We start from the raw sequence: 25,291 nt of genomic DNA on the forward strand, positions 1-25,291 counted from the left end.
GCCCACCTGGAGCTGAGCAAAGCACAAACACTGCAATCTCAGCCAGGAAGCCTCCAGGGATTCCCAGGCAGACAGGGAGAGTTTTGCTGCTCCTGTGGTTTTGGGCTTTTTTAAAAAAAATTCAATTCTTTTATTGGTACATTGTAGGTATACAACACAATTACATTTCTCATTGGGAATTGGACCTTTACATAATGCATCTTCGTTATTTTTTCCCCATTCCTAGCCCTCCCTTCACGTCCTCCACCCTTCCCTATTTACAAAGACTTTATTTCCATTTTTTCCATTTCTCAGCATTTTCCCTTTCCCTTCTTTCCTTTCCCCTGCCCCTCCCACTACCCCTACCCCTTTGGACCTTTTCTTCCTATTTTACATTATCAATTATTCATTCTAATCATTGGTACATTTTAGGTATACAATATAATGACTTTCATCATTGGAAATTTGCAACTTTACATAGTCTCTCTTGGTTCTTGTTTTTCACCCTTGCCCAGCCCTCCCTTCAACCCCTCCATTCCTCCCTATTTACAAAGATTTTGTTCCTATTTTTTCATTTTCTCATATTAATCCCATTCCTTTCTATCCTTTCCCCTAGCCCTCCCACTTCCTTCCCCTTTGCCCCTTTTCTTCCTATTTCACATTACCTATTATACATTTAGTCCTTATTTACACTTTCACTTTCTCACACCAGAGAAACTATTCGGTATTTACATGTGTGTGTCCTATTTATTTCACTTAAGAGTATGGCCTCAATGTGCATCCACTTAGCTATAAATGTCTCTAATTTCTCATTTTTTATGGCTGAGTAGTACTCCATTTTATAAAAAAACCCCACATTTTCTTTATCCAGTCTCCAGTTGATGGGCATTTGGGCTGTTTCCAAGTTTTAGCTATTACAAACTGTGCTGCTATGAACATGGGTGCACATATATCACTGTGGTATGATTCTTTTAACTCTTTGGGGAAGATCCCCAGCAGGGGAATAGCTGGGTTAAATGGGACTTCCAGACCTAGTTCTTTGAGGTATCTCCATACTGATTTCCACAGTGGTTGCACCAGTCTACACTCCCACCAGCACTGGAGCAGGGTTCCTCTTTCCCCACAGCCCCACCAGCATTTGTTATTGGTTGATGTCATGATAGCAGCCATTCTTTCTGGAGTGAAGTGGAATCTCAGCGTTGTTTTCATTTGCATCTCTCGAATGACCAGTGATGTTAAACATTTTTTCATGTATTTATTTGCTATTTCTACTTCTATGTCTGAGAAATGTCTGTTCATTTCAGATGCCCATTTTTGGATTAGGTCTTTAAATTTGGGAGGTCTGACCTTTTTAAGTCCTTTATAGATTTGAGATAGTAGACTTTTGTCTGAGGAAGAGCAGGTGAAGATTTTTTTCCCACATTGTGGGTTGTCTCTTCACACTGCTGGTGGTTTCTCTTGCTGTGCAGAAGCCTTTTAATAAGAAGAGATTCCATTTGTTGATTGTTTGTGCTAGTTCATGGGCAACTGAGGTTTTGTTCATAAAATCTTTTCCTACACCGATGTCTTCAAGGGTTCTACCTAACCTCTGTTCCAACTGGTTCAGAGTTTCTATTTTAATATTTCGATCTTTAATCCATTTGGATTTTAGTTTAGTGCATGGTGAGAGATACAGGTCTAGTTTTAATCTTTGGCAAGTTGAAGCCCAATTTTTCCAGCACCATTTATTAAAGAGGTTATCTTTCCTCCAGTGAGGGTGTTTTGCTCCTTTATCGAAGGTGAGATGGCTGAGTCTGTCTGGGGTTGTTTCTGCATCTTCTAATCTGTTCCACTGGTCCTCAGGTCTGTTTCGTTGACAGTACCATGCTGTTTTATCACAGTAGCTTTGTAGTATAGTTGCAGGTTGGGGATTGTGATACCCCCTGCCATGTCTCTGTTACCTAGAATTGCTTTTGCTATTCTGGGTCTCTTCTTGTTCCAAATGAATTTTTGGATTGTTTTCTGGAGGTCTATGAAGTATGCTGCTGGGATCTCAATTGGAATTGCCTTAAATCTATATAGCAGTTTTGGAAGTATGGCCATTTTCACTATATTAATCCTTCCTACCCAGGAGCAGGGGATGTCTGTCCATTTTCTGATATCATCTTCAATCTCTCTTTTCAGAGTGCCATAGTTTTCAGAGAAGAGGTCTTTGATTTCTTTCATTAGGATGATTCCTAGGTATTTCAGTTTTTTGGATGCTACTGTGAAATGAATTATTTGCCCTATTTCTCTCTCAGTGAGTCTGTCATTGGTGTAGAGGAAAACTATTGATTTTTGTGTGTTGTCCTTGTAACCAGCTACTTGACTGAATTTGGTTATTAAGACCTAGAAGACTTTTGGTGGAGTTCTTGGGGTCTTCTATATAGAGGATCATGTCATTTGCAAATAATGACAATTTGACTTCTTCATTACCTATCTTTATTACTTTTATTTCTTTCTCTTGTCTAATTGCCCTGGCTAATGTTTCCAGAACTATATTGAACAAGAATGGTGATAGTGGACATCCTTGTCTTGTTCCTGATTTTAGTGTGAAGGATTTCAGTTTTTGACCATTTAGTATGATATTGGCTGTTGGTTTTTCACAGATGGCTTCTATCAGTTTGAGGTGGAGACCATCTATTCCAATTTTTTGCAGGGTTTTTATCATAAGTGCATGTTGGATTTTGTCAAATGCTTTTTCTGCATCTATGCAGATAATCATATGGTTTTTGTCCTTGGCTCTATTGATATAGTGTATTACACTGATTGATTTGCATATATTGAACCATCCCTGCATCCCTGGGATGAATCCCACTTGATCAGGGTGTATGATCTTTTTGATGATCTTCTGCATTCTGTTTGCCAGTATCTTATTAAGGATTTTTGCATCTTAGTGAGATTGGCCTATAGTTCTCTTTCAGTTGGGTCTTTCTCTGCTTTGGGGATCAAGGTGATGCTTGCTTCCAGGAATGGACTTGGGAGTATTGCTTCCCTTTCAATTTCATTGAAGAGTTTAAACAGTAGTGGCAGTAGTTCCTCTCTAAATGGCTTGTAGAATTCAGCAGTGAAGCCATCAGGGCCTGGGTTTTTCTTAGTTGATAAGTTTTTAATTACATTTTCAATTTCATTGGCTGATATTGGGTTGTTCAGAACTTTTAGAGGTCTTCTTTGTTCAACTTTGCTAATTCATATGTATCTAGGAATCTGTCCATTTCTTCTCTTATTGGCGTGTAGGTTCTGGAAGTAGGTATTGATGATCCTCTGGATTTCTGCTGGGTGTGTTGTAATTTCACCCTTTTCATTCCTAATTGCATGGATTTGGGCCTTTTCTTTTGTTTTTCTCACAAGGTTGGCTAAAGGTTTGTCAATTTTGTTGATTCTTTCAAAGAACCAACTCTTAGCTTCATTGATTTTTTTGTATCGTTCTCTTAGTCTCCATTGCAGTGATTTCTCCTCTGATCTTTATAATTTCCTCCCTTGCATGGGCTTTGGGGTTGTCCTGCTCTTCTTTTTCTAGAAGTTTGAGGTTCAGCATCAGGTTGTTTAATTGGGATCGTTCTGTTTTCCTAACATGCGTATTCACTGCTATGAATTTCCCTCATAAGACTGCTTTCATTGTGTCCCATAGACTCTGATATGCTGTATTGTCATTGTCATTTAATTGAAGAAACTATCTGATTTATTCTTTAATTTCCTCTATGACCCACTGGTTATTCAGAAGTGTGTTGTTCAATTTCCACGTGTTTATGAAATTTTTTGTTTCTTTTGCTATGGATCTCCAATTTCATCACACTATGGTCTGATAATATACAGGGGATAACTTCAATTCCTTTGCACTTACTTAAACATGTTCTGTGTGTGAGTATGTAGTCTATTTTGGAGAATGACCCGTGTGCAGCTGAGAAGAATGTGTATTCTGATTTTGTGGGGTGGAACACCCTAAACATCTGTTAAGTTCATTTGTTCAAGAGTTCGATTGAGTTCTAGTATTTCATTACTTATTTTTAGTCTAGTTGATCTATCTATTTGTGACAGTGCGGTGTTGAGGTCCCCCACTACAATTGTATTAGTGCATATATGACTTTTCATGTGCATTAGTATTTGTTTTATATAGTTGGGTGCACCAGTGTTTGGTGCATAGATATTTATGATTGTCATCTCTTCCTCTTGGATTCTTCCCTTTACAAGGATGTAGTGTTCTTCTTCATCTCTATTAATCAGTGTTGGTTTGAAATCTACTTGATTTTCAAAGAGTATAGCTACTCCTGCTTTTTTTCGGGTTCCTGTCACATGGAGTATTGTTTTCCACCCTTTAACTTTCAGTCTATGAGTTTCCTTTTGAATTAAGTGTGTTTCTTGTATGCAGCATATTGTTGGATTTTGCTTCTTGACCCATTCTGCCAGTCTATTTCTTTTGATTGGTGAATTGAGACCATTAACATTGATGGTTATAATTGAAACATATTGACTTGTCATTGCCATGACTTTTTCTTTTTGTTGGGTTCTTCCCCCTTTCCATTTAATTTCTTGTCATGCCAGATGGGTTCATTCTGCTTTGGTTCCTGGGGTTGTGATCCTCAATGTCTGTTCCTAGGATACTGTGTAAAATTCTTTGGAGTGCTGGTTTGGTATTCACAAAGTTCCTAAGGTGCTCTTTGTCATGAAAGTATCTTATTTCTCCATCCATTTTGAAAGATAGTTTTGCAGGGTACATCAATCTGGGTTGGAGGCTGTTTTCTTTTAGGGCTTGGAATATGTCACTCCAAGCTCTTCTTGCCTTTGTGGTTTGTGTTGAGAAGTCTGCTGTGATTCTGATGGGCTTTCCTTTGTATGTGATTTGTTTCTTTTCTCTGACTGCTTGTAGAACTTTGTTCTTCTGTTGTGTTTCTGGAATCTTAACAATTATATGCCTATGTGTAGATTTTTTTTGAACAAGGCTATTTGGAGTCCTATATGCCTCACTTATCTGTATGCCAAGCTCTTTTCCCCTGCTTGGGAAGTTTTCTGCCATTATTTCTGTGAAGAGATTTTTTATGTCATCTCCACTCTTTCCTGTTTCTTCATTGAGCCCAATCAGTCTTATGTTATTCTTCTTTGCATCATCTAGCAGCTGCTGGATTGATTTCTCATGTTCCCTTATAATTTTGAAGCAATTTTTCTTTTCCTGGTCACTCTTATCTTCTATATCTGAAATTCTGTCCTCACATTGGCTCATTCTGCTGTGTAGACTTTCAATGGAGTTTTTCATGTCCTGGAAATCTATTTGCATCTGTTTTATGGATTCTATTTGTTTCTTATGTTGAGACTCCATCATGTTCCTGAGCTCCTCTCTAGATTTATTAATCATGTCTTGCACTAGGGGCACAATTTCTCCTGTTATCTGAGAAATTATTTCTGATTTCATTTTTTCCAGACCCCTTTTTGTTGCCAGTTCAGTGGGTCCAGGTGGTTGAGTACCAGAGTGTTCCATCTCATTTCCCTTTGGGGTTGCTGTAGGTGATCTGGAAGTCTGGTTTTGAGACTTATTCAGGTGTTTTCTCATTTCGACTGGGGCAGTGGGCTGTCAGCACCTGCACAGATTACCTCCTCTGAGCTGGGAGAGGTGGGACGGGGGCGGGAGCAGTGGTAGGGATGGTGACCCAAAAGCCCTTTCCTGTGGGCTGGGAGCAGCGGGATGGATCGTGGCTGGGAAGCCCCTTTCTCTGGACCAGGAGCAGTGGGTCGGCGGCTCAGAAGCCCCTACCTCTGGGCCAGGAGCAGCGGGACTCAGTACCTTGGTCTGGTGGTCTGGTGTCCTCTGCATCTTTGTAGTGTGGAACCAGGTAGCTGCCTGTCTTCAGCGTGGTGATTCCGCATCTTCCGCATGACTCGGAACCTTGGTAGGGCGTGCACAGATCTGCCTGTCTGCAGTGGGCTGATCCTGTGGTTTTGTGTTTTGTTTTCATTTCCATTTTTACTGCTGGGAGTTGGGAACTATTGTTTGAGTCCTTTTCCCCAGCTTGTAGAAAGCTCACTTGAGAGGAGAAGCAGCTCAGTGCAAGTAGTCATGATTTTCAAAGTAGAGCATAGTGCCTGCATCCAGGAAAACATGGCTTCTCAATGACAGGACTGGATTACTTTTTGCTGAAATTAGTTTGAATTGGGGTTCCAGCACTTGCACCTAACCTAGTGATGAATACAATGTGTATTCTTTATTCACTTAGTATAGTTATCAGTACCTATTGAATAGCATTTACTACAAATATAACATTTTAGTCACTTTCCTGATGCTGAAAAACAATACCTGACGCTCACAACTTAAAGGAGGACAGGTTTATTTTGGGTCATAGTCTCAGAAGCTTTAGTCCATAGTTCGCTGGCTGATGCTGAAAAGGCATGGTGGAAGGGGCTGCCAGGAAGGAAAGCTGCTCCAATCATCCACTGTGGCCCAGAAGCAGAGAGGGAAGGGAGGAGCCAGAGAGGAAGGTACAGCCCCAGGGAACCACTTACCTGACCAAGCCCCACCTCCTAACAACACATTGAGCTATGAATTCTTCTGTGAATTGATTCACATGAGGCTTTTTGGAGACACTGCAGATCTAACCATATGGCTATTCTGAGTTCCCTCTGAATATGAAACCACCTGTTTCAATAGCCAGTCAAGCTGGAGCAATGGGCTCATGAAAAGAAACAAGGCTGAGTAAAAGGTAACCAGCCCCAGCAGGGAGGTAAACTGAAGGCCTCACAAAGACTGCACCTTGCAGTCACCACCTACTGTCCCCTCACACTAGGTCGCAGCACTGAACACTGCACTTTGTGATTGAGATCACTGTCCGAGGCTGAATAACTATCCATGTGGACCTGAAAGTTACAACCTGCTATGGATCCTCCACTCTGGGCCATCCAGGGGATATAAACTGAAACTGTTTTATTCATTAAGGAAAACTGCTATGGACATTTGTGGAAGAACTCCATGGTCCCTATTGAAACTGAAATGAAACTGAAGGCAACCCAGGAAAGAAAATCCTCCTCAAAATAAACAGATCTCTCAGTGAGGACCCTGATCACAGTGTCTTGAGAAAGAATGAACTCTTGGGATGGAAAATCACACCTCCTACTGTGCCTGCTGCATATGAAGCATCTATCTGTTCCTGACATTAAACTTAAAGTTCTTGAAACTGAAATCATAGGCAGATTTCCTAGTTTTTCATTGCTGTTTTTAAAGAGCATATAAATTTCTTCCACTATGAAAAGGATGGGGAGTATCTTCCCAAAATCATTAAAAGCTTTATATCACAGCAATATATGCACAACAATGTTATAACAGCACAATATGTAATAGGTAAATCTTGGAAACAAGATGGCCAAATTCCCCTCAGTGGATGAATACACAAGATGTGGTTTCTTATACAATGGAGTACTTACTGCTCAAACTAAAAAAAAGATAACCAAGGGCCAGGGATTTAGCTCAGTAGTTCAGGCACCTGCCTTGCAAGCACAAGGTCCCGAGTTTGAACCCCGGTACAAAAAAACCCAAAAAACAAAAAACCTTTCCAGGTAAACGGACGCACCTTGAGACTATATGCTTCATCAATGAGACACATGTTTGAATATTGCATTGTTTCTCTGGTGTGAGAAACCAAAAGGGTAAATAAGGTCCAAAATGTATAATAGATATTGGAAAATAGGAAGAAAATGTTTAAATGGGAAGGGGAAAGAGGGAGGTGGGAGGGGGAAACAACAAGATAAAATAGAATAGAAGGAAAAAATGGAAACAAAGCTTTTATAAATACAAAGAAAAAAGAGTTGAAGGGAGGGGCGGGAATGCGGCAAACACAAATGGAGATATATCTCATACAGGTCACACAACTGAAAAGGTTATAGGAAAATTAGTAATCTGATAAAATGGTAGTGGAAATTTAAAGCGACATACTCCCTTGCTGCAGAAGTTTTCCAAAACATCTACTTTTTCGTGGGACAGAAGGATTGCTTTGTGTATTGCTGTATCCAAGTAGCAACAGGAAAAGAACCTAGGTAGGGGATCCCTGAAAACAGACCATGAATCTTGCACCAGAGTCTGCAGTATCATGGGTACCACCTGTACCATATTTACCAGTTGTACCATATGTAGACACTAGGGGATGCTCCAGCACTATAACTCTGTATAGCACCAAAGAGGCTGCAGAAGGGAGGCCTGAGTAGAAACCCCCAAACTCAGGAGATAAGGGCAACTCACTACTGGGATGCAAGATTGTTAACCATATGAAAATCGATCACCTTATAACAAGATAAAGAACAGAAATCAAGTGATCACCCTGATCCATACAGAAAAATGATTTAATACAACCAAACATGCAGTTCTAATTAAAAAAAAATCAATCTGAGAACATAGAAAACGGTAGAAAATGCTATATAATTGAAAATGGTATATACGAAAATCTCATACTGCAGATCATACTGACAGGGAGGAACTAAAAGCTTTTGCTCTGATATTAGGTAAAAGGCAAGGAGATCAAGTCTCACCACCACTATTCACAAGTTGAATTACTCCAACTAGTGAGTAAGCTCTAACTAGAACAATCAGACAAGAAATAGGCATACAAATGGAAAAAAACCATAAAATTAGTTCTGTTAACAGGTAACACAAGTTTATCTCCAGAAACACCTAAAAATAGTAATAAAAAAGTATTACAACCAAAGTAAAATTGCAGAATAAAAATACAGAATCAGCCGCATTTTATACACTCACAATGACAAACATGAGAAGAAAATTGAGAAATCAATATATAGCATGAACAATATATACCATGAAAAAGAAGAAAAATATCCAGGAATGATCTTAACCAAAGAAGTGAATGACTTCTACAACAAAAACAACAAAATATCACTTAAATAAATCAAAGATAAGAACAAATGAAGATATATTGTAGATTGGAAGTCATAATACTGATAAAATGTCCACGCTACACAAAGCAATTTACAGATGCAAGGAAATCTCTACCAAAACCCTAATGGCGTTCTTTGCAGAAACAGAAAAAAGTGATCCTCAAAGCTCCATGAAACCACAAAGGACTCCAGCTAGCCAACCCAATCCTGAAACAACACAACTGGAGGCCTCACACATCCTGTCTTCAAACATACTACAAAACAACAATAATTAAGAGAATGGGGCGCTGGCCTAAAGACAGACGCATAGACCAGTGGAACTGAATAGAGAGCCCAGAAATAAACTCTTCAATATCTGGCCAAATGATTTGGCAATGATACCAAGACTATATGATGGCAAAAAATAACCTCAACAAATGGTGTGTGGAACACTGGATACCCACCTGCAAAAGAATGAAGTTGGGCCCTTATCTTATACATCATTCAAAAACTGACTCAATATGGATTGAAGATCGAAACACAAGATCTAAAATTATGAAACTCTCAGAAGAATCAGGAATCCAAACACTGAATTGTGCAATGACTTCCTGAATAAAAAATGTCGGAAAGAAAATAAAAAACAGATAAATGGAACCATATCAAACTTTAAAACTTCTGTGTGTGTAAGGAAACAATTTATAGAATGGGAGAAAATATTTACAAATAATATTATCTAATACGAGGTTAACATCCAAAATGCAGTGTTGCCTTGGTTTATGAACTTAATTTGTTTTACATTTTGGGGAACATGGATGGCTGAGTTTGTGTTTGTGTTTGTGTGGGGAAGATGGCCATGGTCATGTTTGTCACTTGATACGCAGTTTGCAAATGCAAGCAAAATTTTTTGAATGCTTTTGTTTGGGAAATAAATTATTTGCACATAGAAGTGTTCATGACTCAAGGCATTATTTTATACAAGGAATTTCAACTTAACAAAACTGATTTTAAAGTAAGCAAATAATTTTAATACTTATTTCTCCAAAGAAAATTAAAGGTGGCAAATAAGTACACAAAAGATGTTTCATGAAAATGAAAATCAGAACCACACCATCTCAGGGCCAGCGATTTGGCACAGTGGTGCCCCACCTGCCTCACAAGCATAAGGTCCGGAGATTGATCGCTGGTACCAAAAACTAAACGAAACAAAACGAAACAAAAAAACACACCATCACCTTGTACCTCATAATATCAACTTATATGCTATTTATAAGAAATAAACCTAAATAGCATTAGAAAGATTAAAAAGGGAAAAGATTTATATGTTAACATGGAAAATAGTAACAGTCATATCAGAAAAGTACTCAAAGGTATGAAACAGAACAAAATGAAGGTTAAAATGAAGGTAAGACAATCCAGAATTATGAGAGAAAGGAGGGGCAGAGTCTACATAAATGGAAAACAGAAATACTAAAGAAAAGGTGACAGACACACAAGAGCTGGCAATTGCAACATAATTTAGTGAATCTCTGACAGGTAGCTGAGGGCAAGGAAAAAAGATATGTTATTTAAACAGTATTATGAATGAAGTTGCATATATGCAGTCATTACAAAGTCTAAACTCTGAACCTTATAGAAAAATATTGCACCTATTTTTCCAGTAAAAGTAGAAGACTTAACTAAAAATATAAATAATCAGTTTCAACCAATCAAAAAAGCCTCGTAGGGGTTTCAAAAAGGAAAAAAGGTCGTATAGTTTTTAAATCAGTGTTAATTACTAAAACGAGGTAAAATATTAGGTCGTTTAAAAAATAATGCCTAGAAGTAAGGAAATGCAGGAAGGCAAATATGGTAATAGCAGTTCTTCATTTCTGGGAAACAGGATTATGGTGAATTTTATTTTTCTCCTCTTGCCTGACTCTACTTTTAAAGCTCTCCTTAATTATTACATTATATTTATGATGTGGACTTATTTTAATACCAAAACATAAATATTACATTTAAAAATACAAATACAAATACAAATGTTGTACTTCAAGCAAAGTTCACCCTTCTAAATGCATATGTTAAGAATAAAGAAAACTACCGCGCTCCCCGAGCCCCGCCCCCGCCTTGCCCACCTCTGCCCAATGCTGCTCAGGTGCTGCCTGGCTTCCTCCGCATCAGTGACGCCACAGCGCAGCCTCGCGGTCCTTGTCCCCAGGCCTTCAGGAGCCGCGGAGACCCAGCCCACTGCCATGTCCAGGAGCCTGAGGAAGAAGAGCCACTGGAAGAGCAAAGTCCGCAAGGGGCGGGGGGGCGCGGAGAACGGCCAGTTCTCCTACCTGGGTGACGTGCAGCTGGGCAAGGTGGCCTGGGAGAGCGGCAGCAGGCTGGTGTCAGAGGAGCTGCTCCTGGAGGTGCACTAGACTCAGGTGGCCGGGCTCACCAGCAGGGACTTGCTGAGGTCATCAGGAACTTCGAGGGCCCGCTGCGGCTCAAGAGCGTCCGGCGAGGTGAGCGGCGTGCGTCGTCTGCGTGTGGCGTTGGTGTGCGGTTAGGCGTGTGGCATCAGCGTGCCGGGTCAGCGAACGGAGTCTGCGTGTGGCGTTGGCATTTGGCGTAGGAGTGGGGGTTGGCGGGCATCTTCGGCATCGAGTTCGGCGTGCTGCATCAGCGTGCGGGGTAGCTTTTGGGGTCAGCGTGCGGCGTAGGCATGCGGCGTAGGTGTGCGGCGCACACGTGCGGGGTCGGTGTTACGTGTCATCGTCGGCAGACGCACTTGAGCCGCAGCGGGCCCTCGAAGTTCCTGATGACCTCAGCAAGTCCCTGCTGGCGAGCCCGGCCACCTGAGTCTAGTGCACCTCCAGGAGCAGCTCCTCTGACACCAGCCTGCTGCCGCTCTCCCAGGCCACCTTGCCCAGCTGCACGTCACCCAGGTAGGGGAACTGGCCGTTCTCCGCGCCCCCCCGCCCCTTGCGGACTTTGCTCTTCCAGTGGCTCTTCTTCCTCAGGCTCCTGGACATGGCAGTGGGCTGGGTCTCCGCGGCTCCTGAAGGCCTGGGGACAAGGACCGCGAGGCTGCGCTGTGGCGTCACTGATGCGGAGGAAGCCAGGCAGCACCTGAGCAGCATTGGGCAGAGGTGGGCAAGGCGGGGGCGGGGCTCGGGGAGCGCGGTAGTTTTCTTTATTCTTAACATATGCATTTAGAAGGGTGAACTTTGCTTGAAGTACAACATTTGTATTTGTATTTGTATTTTTAAATGTAATATTTATGTTTTGGTATTAAAATAAGTCCACATCATAAATATAATGTAATAATTAAGGAGAGCTTTAAAAGTAGAGTCAGGCAAGAGGAGAAAAATAAAATTCACCATAATCCTGTTTCCCAGAAATGAAGAACTGCTATTACCATATTTGCCTTCCTGCATTTCCTTACTTCTAGGCATTATTTTTTAAACGACCTAATATTTTACCTCGTTTTAGTAATTAACACTGATTTAAAAACTATACGACCTTTTTTCCTTTTTGAAACCCCTACGAGGCTTTTTTGATTGGTTGAAACTGATTATTTATATTTTTAGTTAAGTCTTCTACTTTTACTGGAAAAATAGGTGCAATATTTTTCTATAAGGTTCAGAGTTTAGACTTTGTAATGACTGCATATATGCAACTTCATTCATAATACTGTTTAAATAACATATCTTTTTTCCTTGCCCTCAGCTACCTGTCAGAGATTCACTAAATTATGTTGCAATTGCCAGCTCTTGTGTGTCTGTCACCTTTTCTTTAGTATTTCTGTTTTCCATTTATGTAGACTCTGCCCCTCCTTTCATAATTCTGGATTGTCTTCATTTCACTCTTCATTTTTTTCTGTTTCATGCCTTTGCATACTTTTCTGATATGACTGTTACTATTTTCCATGTTAACTTATAAATCTTTTCCCTTTTTAATCTTTCTAATGTTATTTAGGTTTATTTCTTATAAATGGCGTATAAGTTGATTTTATAAGGTACGAGGTGATAGTATATTTTTTTGTTTCGTTTTGTTTCGTTTAGTTTTTGGTAGCGGTGATCAAACTCCGGACCAGGCCTTTGTGAGGCAAGTGGCGGCACCACTAAGATCAATTCCTGGCCCGAAGATGGTGTGGTTTTCATTTTCATTTTCCCAGTAATTAATGGTATTAAAAATCTTTTGTGTGCTTATTTCCAAATTTCTTTGGAGAAATGAATATTTAAATTATTTGCTTACTTTAAAATCAGTTTTGTTAAGATGAATTTCCTTGGATAAAGTAATGCCTCGATTCAAGAACACTTCTCTTTGCAAACAACTCGGTTCCCAAACAAAAGCATTCACAAATTTTGCTTCCGTTTACAAACTCCGCATCAGGTGACAAACATGACCAGGACCATGTTCCTCGCACAGAAACGCAAATGCAGCTATCTTCTCCAAAATGTAAAACAAATTAAGTTGAAAAACCAAGGCACCACTGAATTTTGGATATTAACCTCATATTAGATAATATTATTTGCAAATATTTTCTCCCATTCTGTAAATTGTTTCCTTACACTCACAGAAATTAGTTTTTTCCTTAAATTCTTTTATTGGTACATTTTAGGTATACATTAAGTTTACATTTATCATTGGGTGCTTGTACCTGAAAATGATGTATCTAGGTTCTTATTTTTTCCCCACTACCTGTGCGCCCTTCACCCCCTCCAGCCTTCCCTATTTACATAGATTTCATTTCCATTTTTTTTTTCTTTTCTCATAATTTTTCCTTTCCCTTCTTTCTTTTGCCCTACACCTTCCACTACCCCTACCCCTTTGGACCTTTTCCTATTTCAAATTATCAGTTATTCATTTTAAACATTTAAATCCTTAATTACACTTTAAGTTTCTCACTCTAGAGAAACTATTTGGTATTTACACGTTTGCCCTATTTATTTCACTTTAGAGTATGGCCTCAATAAGCATCATTTAGCTATAAATGTCTCTAGTTCTCATTCTTTATGGCTGAGTAGTACTTCATTTTATAAAAAAATCCCACATCTTTATCCAGTTTGCAGTTGATGGGCACTTGAGCTGTTTCCTAGCTTTAGCTATTACAAACTGTACTGCTATAAATATGTGTGCACATATATCACTGTGGTATGACTGTGTTAATTCTTTGGGGATGATACCCAGCAGGGGAATAGCTGGGTCAAATTGGACCTCTATCCCTAGTTCTTTGAGGTATCTCCATACTAATTTCCACAGTGGTTGCACCAGTCTGCACTCCCACCAACAATGGAGAAGGGTTCCTTTCTCACCAGACCCCCGCTAGCATTTGTTATTGGTTGATTTCTTCATAGCAGCTATTCTTTGTGGGGTAAGGTAGAATCTCAGTGTTCTATTCATCTGCCTTTCTTGAATGACAAGTGATGCTGAACATTTTTTCATATATTTATTTGCTGCTCTTCTTTGTCTGTGAAATGTCCATTTCAGATGCCCATTTTTGAATTGAGTCTTTGAAATTGAGGGGTCTGATTTTTTTAAATTCTTTATATATTCTACATAGTAGTCCTTTGTCGGAGGTACAGCTGCTTAAAATTTTTCCCCACATTGTAGGTTGTTTGTTAACTCTGTTGGTGGTTTCTCTTCCAGTGCAGAACCTTTTTAATATGATGAGATCACAGTTGTTGATTCTTTGTGCTAGTTCCCGTGCTACTGAGGTTTTGTAAATAATGTCTTTTCCTATGCCAATATCTTCAAGAGTTCTTCCTTATCTTCCAGCAAGTTTAGTGTTTGTCTTAATATTTAGATCTTTAATCCACTTTGATCTTCGTTTAGTGCATGGTGATAGGTATGAGTCTAGTTTTAATCTTTAGCAGGTTGAGATCCAGTTTTTCCAACCCCATTTATTAAATAGACTATCTTTCCTCCAATGAGGGTGGTTGACTCCTTTGTCAAAGATGAGGTGGCTGAGTATGTCTGAAGTTGTTTCTGCATCTTCTAATCTATTCCACTGCTCCTCGGTTCTGTTTCTTTGCCAGTACCATGCTGGTTTTTTATCCCAGTAGCTTCATAATGTAGTTTCAAGTTGGGGATTTTGATACCCCCAGCCATGTCTCTATTGCCTAGAATTGGTTTTGCTATTCTAGGTCTCTTCTGGTTCCAAATGAATTTTTGAATTCTTTTCTCTAGTTCTATGAAGTATATTGTTGGAATTTCAATCAGCATTGCATTAAATCTATATAGCAGTTTTGGAAGTATGGCCATTTTCACTATATTGGTTCTTCCTACCCAGGAACAAGGGATGTCTTTCCATTTTCTTATGTCCTCCTCGATCTCCTTTTCCAGAGTGCTATAGTTTTCAATGTAGAGGTCTTTTGCTTCCTTTGTTAGATTGATTCCTAGATATTTCATTTTTTGGATCCTATTGTAAAAGGTATTGTTTCCCAAATTTCTCTCTCAGGGAGTCTGCTTTTTGTGTATAAGAAGGCTATTGTTAAATGAAAAAATGGAAACAAAGTCTTTGTAAATAGGGGAGGGATGGAGGGGTTGAAGGGAGGGCAGGGGAAGGGGGAAAAATAAGAACCAAAAGATTATGTGAAGGTGCATATCTCCAATGAGGAATGTCATTCTATTGTACACCTAAATTGTACCAATAAAAGGATATATAGAAGGCTATTGTTTTTTGAGTGTTTACCTTATATCCAGCTGCTCTACTGAATCTGTCAGTTACATCTAAGAAGTCTTCTGGCCAAGTTTTTTCGGTCTTTTATGTAAAGTATCATATCATCAGCAAATTATGACAGTTTAACTTCTTCCTTTCCTATCTGTATTCCTTTTATTTCTTTCTCTTTTCTAATTGCTTTGGCTAATGCTTCCAGAACTATATGGAACAGGAGTGGTAATAGTGGGCATCCTTGGCTTGTTCCTGATTTTAGCATGAAAGTTTTCAGTGTTTGACCATTTAGTGTGATGTTGGCTGTTGGTTTTTCATAGATAGCCTTAATCAGGTTGAGATAAAGACCTTCTATTCCAATTTTTCTGTAGGGTTTTTATCATGAATGGATATTGTACTTTGTCGAATGCTTTTTCTGCATCTGTTGAGATGATCATGTGGTTTTTGTCCTTGGTTCTGTAAATATAGTGATTACACTTACTGATTTATGTGTGTTGAACCATCCTTGCATCCCTGGGATAAATCTGACTTGTTCAGGGTGTGTGATCTTCTTGATGACCCTCTGTATTCTGTTTGCCAGTATCTTGTTGAGGATTTTTGAATCTATGTTTATTAAGGACATTGGCCTGTAGTTCTCTTTTTTGGTTGGGTCTTTCCCTGGTTTTGGAATCAAAGTAACACTTGCTTCCAGGAATGAATTTGGAAGTCTTGCTTTGCTTTCAATTTCCTTGATGAGTTTAAAGAGTAATGGCTATAGTTCTTCTTTAAATGTCTTGTAGAATTCAGCAGTGAAGCCATCAGGACCTGGGCTTTTCTTTGTTGGTAAATTTTTTATTACATTTTCAATTTCACTCATTGTAATTGGGGTGTTTAGAATTTCCAAATCTTCTTCATTAACTTTGGCAATTCATATGTATCTAGGAATCTGACCATTTCTTCTGTGTTTTCCATTTTATTAGAGTACAGGTTCTTGAAGTAGGTATTGGTGATCCTCTGGATTTCTGCTGGGTATATTATTACCTCACCTTTTTTATTCTCAATTGCATGGATTTGAGTCTTTTCTTTCCTTTTTCTGATATGGTTGGCTAAAGGTTTATCGATTTTATTCTTTTGAAAAACCAACTCTGTGATTCATTGATTTTGTTTTTTGTATCATTCTCTTAGTCTCCATTGCATTGATTTCTGTTCTGATCCTTATAATTTCCTGTCTTGTATGAGCTTTGTGTTTGTTATGCTCTTCTTTTTCTAGGAGTTTGGGGTTCTGCATTAGTTTATTTATTTGTGTTTTTTCTGTTTTCCTAATGTGGTCATTCACTGCTGAGTTTCCCCCAAAGAACTGCTTTCATTGTGTCCCACAGATTCCTGTATGTTGTACTGGCATTATCATTTACTTGGAGAAACTGTAATTTCTTTTTTAATTTCCTCTGTCACCCAGTGGTTGTTCAGGAGGGTGTTATTCAATTTCCAGGTTTTTGTGGGAGTTTTGCAGTTTCTCATGTTATTGATCTCCAATTTTATTGTGATATGGTCCGATAATATACAAGGTGTAATTTCAGTTCTTTTACATTGACTTAGTTATGTCCTATGAACTAGCATGTGGCCTGTTTTGGAGAATGACCCATGTGCAGCTGAAAAGAATGTGTATTCTGATTTTGTAGGGTGGAACACTCTGTAAATATCTATTAAGTCCATTTCTTCTGTAGCTTGTTTCAATTCTTGAATTTCGTTGTTAATTTTTTGTCTAGATGATCTGTCTATTTGTGATAGTGGGGTATTGAGGTTCCCCCACTATAACTGTATTAGTGCTTATTTGGTTTTACATGTCCATTAATATTTGTTTTGTGTATTTGGGGGCATTGTATGTTTAGGATTGTCATCTCTTCCTGGATTGTTCCCTTCACATGGATGTAGTGAACATCCTTATCTTTCTTAATTAGTTTTGGTTTGAAATCTACTTTGTCTTCAAATAAGTTTGCTACCCCTGCTTTTTTCTGGGTTCCTGTTGCCTTGAGACCCGTTTTCCATCCTTTTACTTTCAGTCTATGGATTTCTTTTTGAGTTAGGTGTGTTTCTTGTATACAGCATATTGCTGGATTTTGCTTCTTAATCCATTCTGTCAGTTTACTTCTTTTGATTGGTGAATTGAGGCCATTAACATTGATAGTTATTATTGAGAGATATTGACACATCCTTGTCCTGATGTTTTACTGTTGTTGGCTCTTATTTCTTTTTCCCTCTTTCCCTTTAGTTTCTCACCTTGCCTATTGTCTTCCCTCTTTTGGGCCTCATGGAGTTGTGACCTTCATTTTTTTTCTAGGATATTGCTTAGAATTGCTTGGCATGCTGGTTTGGTGTTCATGAAATTTCTCAGGTGTTCTTTGTCATGGAAGTATCTAATTTCCCCATTGATTTTGAAAGATAATTTTGCAGGATACAACAGTCTAGGTTGGAAGTTATTTTCTTTTAGGGCTTGAAATACTTCACTCCAGGCTCTCCCTGATTTGAGGGTTTGTGTTGAGAAGTCTGCTGTGATTTTGATGGGCTTTCCTTTGTAGGTGATTTGTTTCTTTTCTCTAACTGCGTATAGGATTTTGTTCTTCTGTTGAGTTTCTGGGATCTTGAATATTATAGGTCTAGGTGTACATTTTTTTTTGATCGTAGCTAATTGGAGTTCTATATGCCTCATTTATCTGTATGTCCAATTCTCTACCTCTGTCTGGGAAGTTTTCTACTATTACTTCTCTGAACAGTTTTTTTTTTATGTCAATTGTGCTTTCTCATGTTTTTTATGGATTCCTATCAGTCTTATGTTATTCTTTTTTGCATCATTTAGCAGCTGATGGCTTGATTTCTCATGGTTCCTGTTTTTAAGAAATCTCTGTTTTCATGGTCCTTACCACAATCCTGTCTTCTATATCTGATATTTTATCTTCACAGTCCCATAATCTGCTGTGCATACTTTCAATGGAGTTTTTAATCTCCTGAATATCTGATTGAATTTGTTTCATGGATTCCATTTCTTATATTTGGCCATCATGGTTTGCATTTTTTTCTTATGCTGGGCATTCGTGGCTTCTAGCATGTTTCTGAGGTCATCTTTTTTTTTATCTGTTTCTGTTCTAGAGCCTCTAATCATGTCTTTCACTCTGCTCACCATCTCTGTAGTTATCTGGGAGATTATTTCTGCTTTGAATTTTTCTCTAGCCACATTCTTCTGTTTTGTTACTTCCTATGCTATCAGTTCAGGATGTCCAGGTGGTTGATTATCAGACTTTTCCACCTTGTTTCCCCCAAAAGTTACTCTTGGTTGGGTGGAAGTCTGAATTTGTGCCTTGCTTAAATGTCTTCTCATTTTTGTTTTTGGTACTGTCCTTGGTTTAATTCCTGGGGTGACACTTCGAAATTGCTTATTGTAAGTATCTTTCTTGCTTGTAATTAGAGCCCTTATGGAATGACTGCTTCTCAGAGGTGTGTTCCAGGTATAGCTGGTCTTTAAGTTTTGATTCTCTAATGACTCTGAGGCTATCTCATTTTCATTATACCAGGAAGGACCACTGGCTAGGTCAATCTCAACACCTTAGCCCAAGGAATACAACCAGCAACACCCTAGCATCAAGTATATCTTAGAAAATGACAGTTTGTGAAAATTATTAATCTGTCAAGTTTAACTGTGTGAATTAAATCAAAATCGAGGACCTACCCAAGTTATGTTTATAATGAATTAACTCTTCAATATAGCAACATTACCCTTTGAGATAGGGAGTTAGAAGGAATTGTGGAGAGAGGGATAGATAGGTAGAAGGATAGGGGAAGGTTAGCAGTGAGGCCAGAGGACACAGGCAAGAGAAGGAAAAAGAGAATGAAAGAAAAATAAAGAAGAAATCTGAATTAGGGCCAGAACAGAAACAAAAAAGGAGATGAAGAACACTGTGGGACAGCAAGAGAGTGAGTGTGACAGACAGAAAGGAAAGAGAAAAGAAAGAAAACAAATGAAGAGAAAAATAAAAATTTGAAAGGAGAAAAAAAAAAAGAAAAGAGGAAAACTAAAACTGAAAATGAAGGGCCTCCTTCAGGGTATGTCTCCATTGTTACAATAGTCAGTGCGGGCAGCAGTGTTCAGATGTAAGTCCATGAGTGTCAACAAGCCAGTCGCAGACCCATGAGATTCAGGCAGATTTCTGGCTCCAAGTCCCAAGTTGAGCTACCTGTCCTCCTGTAGGGTTAAACTCTGCAAGGTTGTACTGCAGGTTCCAGATACCCTTTCCCTGAAGATAGTCCAGGTTCTAATGGGAGGTGATGATCCCTCCAACTTACCAAGTACGGTGGTCTCGTGTCCCTTGTGTCTTTGTAGTGTGGAACCAGGTAGCAGTACAGCCAAGGGGCCAGAGGAGGGCGGGGGGATTGCCACCATGGGCATGGCCAGTGGTGAAGGGTCCTCGCCTTCTGGCTGGTCCCTGCCAATGTGCTGCATGGGGCGGGGCTCTTAGGTTGATTTCTTATCAATAGCATATAAGTTGATTTTATGAAGTATAAGGAGATGTGTGGTTTTCTTTTGTTTTGTTTAGTTTTTAGTACCGGCGATTGAACTCGGGACCTTCTGCTTATAAACCAGGTGGTGGCACCACCATGCCAAATTCCTGGACCAGAGATGATGTGGTTTTGATTTTCATTTTTCCAATATTTAGTGGTATTAAAAATCTTTTGTGTGCTTATTTGCCACTTTTAATTTTCTTTGGAGAAATGAGTATTTAAAATTGTTTACTTTTAAATCAGTTTTGTTAAGTTGAAATTCCTTGTATGAAGTAATGTGTCGATTCAAGAACACATCTATTTGCAAGCAACTCGATTCCCTAACGAAAGCATTCACAAAATTTTGCTTCCATTTGCAAACACCACATCAGGTGACAAACATGACCATGGCCATCTTCCCCACACAAACACAAATGGAGCCATCTTCCCCAAAATGTAAAACAAATTAAGTTGAAAAACCAAGGCACCGCTGCATTTTGGATATTAACCTCGTATTAGATAATATTATTTGTAAATATTTTCTCCCATTCTGTAAATTGTTTCCTTACACTCGCAGAAGTTTTAACGTTTTATATAGATCCATTTATCTGTTTTCTATTTCATTTCCAACATTTTTTATTCAGGAAGTCATTGTTCAATTCAATGTTTGGATTCCTGGTTCTTCTGAGAGTTTCATAATTTTAGATCTTGTGTTTTGATCTTCAGTCCATATTGAATCCATTTTTGAATGATGTATAAGTTAAGGGTCCAACTTCATTCTTTTGCAGGTGGGTATCCAGTGTTCCCCACACCATTTGTTGAGGTTATTTTTTGCCATCGTGTAGTCTTGGCATCATTGCCAAATCATTTGGCCAGATATTGAAGAGTTTATTTCTGGGCTCTCTATTCAGTTCCACTGGTCTATGCGTCTATCTTTAGGCCAGTGCCCCATTCTCTTAATTATTGTTATTGTGTAGTATGTTTGAAGACAGGATGTGTGAGGCCTCCAGTTGTGTTGTTTCAAGATTGGGTTGGCTACCTGGAGTCCTTTGTGGTTTCATGGAGCTTTGAGGATCACTTTTTTCTGTTTCTGCAAAGAACGCCATTAGGGTTTTGGTAGAGATTTCCTTGCATCTGTAAATTGCTTTGTGTAGCGTGGACATTTTATCAGTATTATGACTTCCAATCTACAATATATCTTCATTTGTTCTTATCTTTGATTTATTTAAGCGATATTTTGTTGTTTTTATTGTAGAAGTCTTTCACTTCTTTGGTTAAGATCATTCCTGGATATTTTTCTTCTTTTTCATGGTATATATTGTTCATGCTATATATTGATTTCTCAATTTTCTTCTCATGTTTGTCATTGTGAGTGTATAAAATGCGGCTGATTCTGTATTTTTATTCTGCAGTTTTACTTTTTTTCATTATAATAGCATTTTTTAGGTGCTATCTTTAGGTGTTTCTAGAGATGAACTCCTGTTACCTGTGAACAGAACTAATTTTATGGGTTTTTTAAATTTGTATGCCTTTCTTTTTATTATCTAATTGTTCTGGTTAGAGCTTACGCACTAGTTCCAGTTATTCACTGAGTGAAGAGCGGTGGTAAGTGTGGGTCTTCTTGCCTCTTTCCTGGTATCAGAGGAAAAGCTTTTAGTTCCTTCCTGGTAGTATGATGTGCAGTGTGAGATTTTCGTATATAATATTTTTTACCATTTTCTATGTTTTCAGTTTATTTTTTTTCCAATTATAAAAGGGTGTTTGGTTTTATTAAATGATTTTTCTGTATGGATCAAGTTGGTCACGTGCTTTTTGTTCCTTATCTTGTTATACGGTGATTAGTTTTTCGTAAGGCTACCTAACTTTACATCCCAGTAGTGAGTTCCTCTTATCTCCTAAGTTTGGGGGTTTCTATTTAGGCCTCGCTTTCTGCAACCTCTTTGGTGCTACACAGAGTCATGGTGCTGGAGCACCCCCTAGTGTCTACATATGGTACAACTGGTAAATATGGTACAGGTGGTACCCATGGTACTGCAGACTGTGGTGCAAGATTCATGGTCTGTTTTCAGGGATCCCCTACCTAGATTCTTTTCCTGTTGCTACTTGGATACAGCAAGACAGAAAGCAGTCCTTCTGCCCCACAGAAAGGTAGATGTTTTGGAAAATTTCCACAGCAAGGGAGTATATCACTTTAAATTTCCACTACCATTTTATCAGAGTACTAATTTTCCCTTAATCTTTTCAGTTGAGTGTATTATCACCTCTTCAAATTTTACTACTTTTGATGAGTGAGAAATAGTAGATTTGTGTAGTTTTATACTTTATTTTTATGTAGGCATTTGAAAATCTTTCCATGTCCTTGAGGACCAGTTTATGACTTTTTGTAATAATCTATTTATGTCTCTTGACGTGTTCCTTACAAGATCCCCCCATTCCTTGTATATTACAAATATTGACTTATATCTGCAATTCTTTGCCCTTCCTGTTTTGACTTTGCTGATAATTATTTTAGGATTGCAACATTATTTTCATCTCCATCTTCCTCTTTCCTGGTTCTCCTTTTCTTGAATTTTTAAGTAGTCAAATGTATGGGTTTAATGTATTAAAAACATATCAATTGTTTATAATACATGAATTTTTAATCATAGAAAATGTTTTCCTGAAGTCATATTATAAAGAATTCACCCATGTTTCTTTTAGTACTTTTACAGTTTCATATTTTTGTATTTAGAGCTCTCCTACATGCAGAGGTTCATCCTGTGGGCAGTGTGATAAGTGATTTATTGGATCTATTTCCAAATGTCTTTCTAGCTGTTCTACACTATTTTTTTTTTGTACGAGGGATCAAATTCGGGTCCTTGCGGTAGCAAGGCAGGTGGCATAACCACTTAGCTAAATCCCTGGCTGTATTTGCTTAAATCTTTTTGCCCTGGTGATTCTATCATTATCATATTCTAGAATTCTATATTCCTGTGTTCTTATTTAGGGACCCACATTTCTATTATAGTGGTTGGCTTTTCTACTCATGTGATATACTACCCTGATGAATTTTAATTAAAATTAATTATAATTTCAGTATCTGTCAGGACTATCCTTCACGGCCTTTGGGTTTTAGTGCTTTCCCAGCTGTAATACATTGACTTGTCCTCCTCCAAAAGATATATCTAAGTCCTAGACTCCATTGCCTGTTAGTGTATTAGTAAATTAGTAGATGAAGTAAGTTGGCCCTAGATTTGGTGACACATCTGTTTATGAGACAGAAGAGAAGAAAGTACAAAAAACAAGGCTGTGTGAAGATGAAGACAAAAACAGCTTGGAGTCATGCATCCACCAGCCAAGGAGTAGCTGAAACCACTGGAAGCTGGAAAGAAGAGATGGAATCTCCCTTAGAGCCTTTGAAGGAGCTCAAGCATACTGACACCTTGTGATTTGTTTGTTTGTTAGTCTGGAGAGGTTGATTTTGCTGTTCTTTTGCTAAGCACATATTCTATAATTGAGTTGCAACCCAGCCACTGATTAGTTGTTTACTAATTGATTTATCTTAAGAACTATTTTAAAGTAGTTTTATGCACACAGAATTGAATAGAAGTTACAGAGAGTTCCCAGATATATACTTTGCCAAGATGTGCAGAGACTCCCCTACCTATCAACATCAGAGTAGCACCTTTTTTCCAGCCCGTAACTGCATTAACACACCAGTAGTGCCCAAAGTCCATAATTTGCATTTGGATTCACTTATGTATTTCACATTTTTTCATTTAGTAATGCGAATTTTAGTTTATTTAACTGCATATTATTGTATATTTAAGTAATTCTACCTTTTGATGGAGTTTAATTACCATTCTTTTTAGTGCAAAATAATATTATATTATGTAAGTTTTTCACAGTTTGTTTTTCCATTTCCTGAGGGACATGACATTTTAGTTGCTTTGACGTTTTGGCACTTATGCATAAAGATTTTGCCAATATCTATATGCAGGATTTTGTGGAATTAAATTTTTAATTCATTTGGGAAAATATCAGAGAGTAAGCCTGCTGGGTTTGTGGTAGTAATTTTTGTAGTTTTCGGAAACTTCCATATTGTCATTTAGTGTGAGTATATCATTTTGCATTTCCACCAGCACTGAAGGAGAGTTTTGTTGTTGCATGTCCTCACCAACAGTTTTCATCGGTAGCCTTGATTTTGTGTCTTAGGCATGTGGTGGAAAGTCTTGTTTTTTTACTTTGTATTTCCCTGATGACATATTACATGCACCATGTTTTCATAAGTATCTTATTTGCCATTCTTTGGTAAGGTATCTGTTCAGGTCTTTTATTCCATTTTACAGTTGTCTTTTATTGACACATGTTGTATATATATGTGGTGTCTAGAGTGATGTCTTCATACATGTACACATGGTGTAGGATCAAGTTAGGGTAATTAGCATACCCATCTCCTCATTTATCATTTCCTTGTGGTAAAAGCATTCAAAATGCTTTCTTTGAGCTATTTTGAAATATGCAATACTTGTTAACTATAGTCACTGTATGTTCAATAGAACTCTAGAAGACATTTCTGTCATTTGACTGTAACTTGATACTCTTGAGCAACCTCACGTCCTCTCTTTCTACCTTCCCAGCCTGTGTTAGTTTGAAACTTTACTGAATTTATTAGTTTTATAATAGCTCTTTGGAGAACTCTCTACAGTTTTCTATGTAACATCATGCCATTTGCAAACAGGGGTAATTTGACTTCTTTTTATTGTTTGTAATTTGTAATTTCTTTGGTGCTCCTTTATTTTTTTCTTAAGTTCTTTTATTGGTATGTTTTAGGTATACAGTTCATTTACATTTATCATTGAGTGTTTGTACCTGTATATGATGTATCATGGTTCTTATTTTTTCCCCATTACCAGTACGCCCTTCAGCCCTTCCACCCTTCCCTATTTACATAGAAATCATTTCCATTTTTTTTCTTTTCTCATAGATTTTCCTTTCCCTCCTTTCCTTTCCCCTTCACCCCTTCATCTTTGGACCTTTTTTCGTATTTCAAATTATCAATTATTCATTTTAATCATTTTAACCCTTGTTTACACTATCAGTTTCTCACACTAGAGAAACTATTCGGTATTTAAACATGTGTGTCCTGTTTATTTCACTTAAGAGTATGGCCTTGATATGCATCCATTTAGCTATAAATGACTCTAGTTTTTCTTTCTTTTTGGTTGAGTAGTACTCCATTTTATTAAAAAAAAAAACCCACATCTTCTTTATCCAGTTTCCATTTGATGGACACTTGGGCTGTTTCCTACC

The 25,291-nt window shown here is 38.2% G+C and overlaps 1 protein-coding gene and 1 long non-coding RNA gene across 4 annotated transcripts in view; one reads left to right on the top strand and one right to left on the bottom strand.

Moving 5' to 3' along the window:
- LOC110346901 (uncharacterized) overlaps positions 1 to 11,350 on the bottom strand; it is a 40,439-nt gene extending 29,089 nt beyond the window's left edge. For 2 of the 3 annotated variants that reach the window (XR_002391193.2, XM_087189004.1), the window contains exons 1-2: positions 11,166 to 11,350; positions 10,962 to 11,090 (exon numbers count right to left, since the gene is read on the bottom strand). The gene's annotated coding sequence lies outside the window, so the exon portion shown is untranslated. The remainder of the gene's footprint in view (positions 1 to 10,961; positions 11,091 to 11,165) is intronic. The other variant, XM_087189005.1, reaches the window with a different exon arrangement.
- A 231-nt stretch (positions 11,351 to 11,581) lies between these two features.
- Positions 11,582 to 15,347, top strand: LOC147824742 (uncharacterized). Its single transcript, XR_015442041.1, has 3 exons — positions 11,582 to 11,759; positions 11,835 to 11,963; positions 12,879 to 15,347. It is a non-coding gene; the product is annotated as an uncharacterized LOC147824742 (long non-coding RNA).
- The last annotated feature ends 9,944 nt before the right edge of the window (positions 15,348 to 25,291 follow it).

This window comes from Heterocephalus glaber, unplaced genomic scaffold, assembly GCF_053883595.1.
Source record: "Heterocephalus glaber isolate CG9 unplaced genomic scaffold, H.glaber_assembly_v1.0 deba00001532, whole genome shotgun sequence".
NCBI lineage: Eukaryota > Metazoa > Chordata > Mammalia > Rodentia > Bathyergidae > Heterocephalus > Heterocephalus glaber.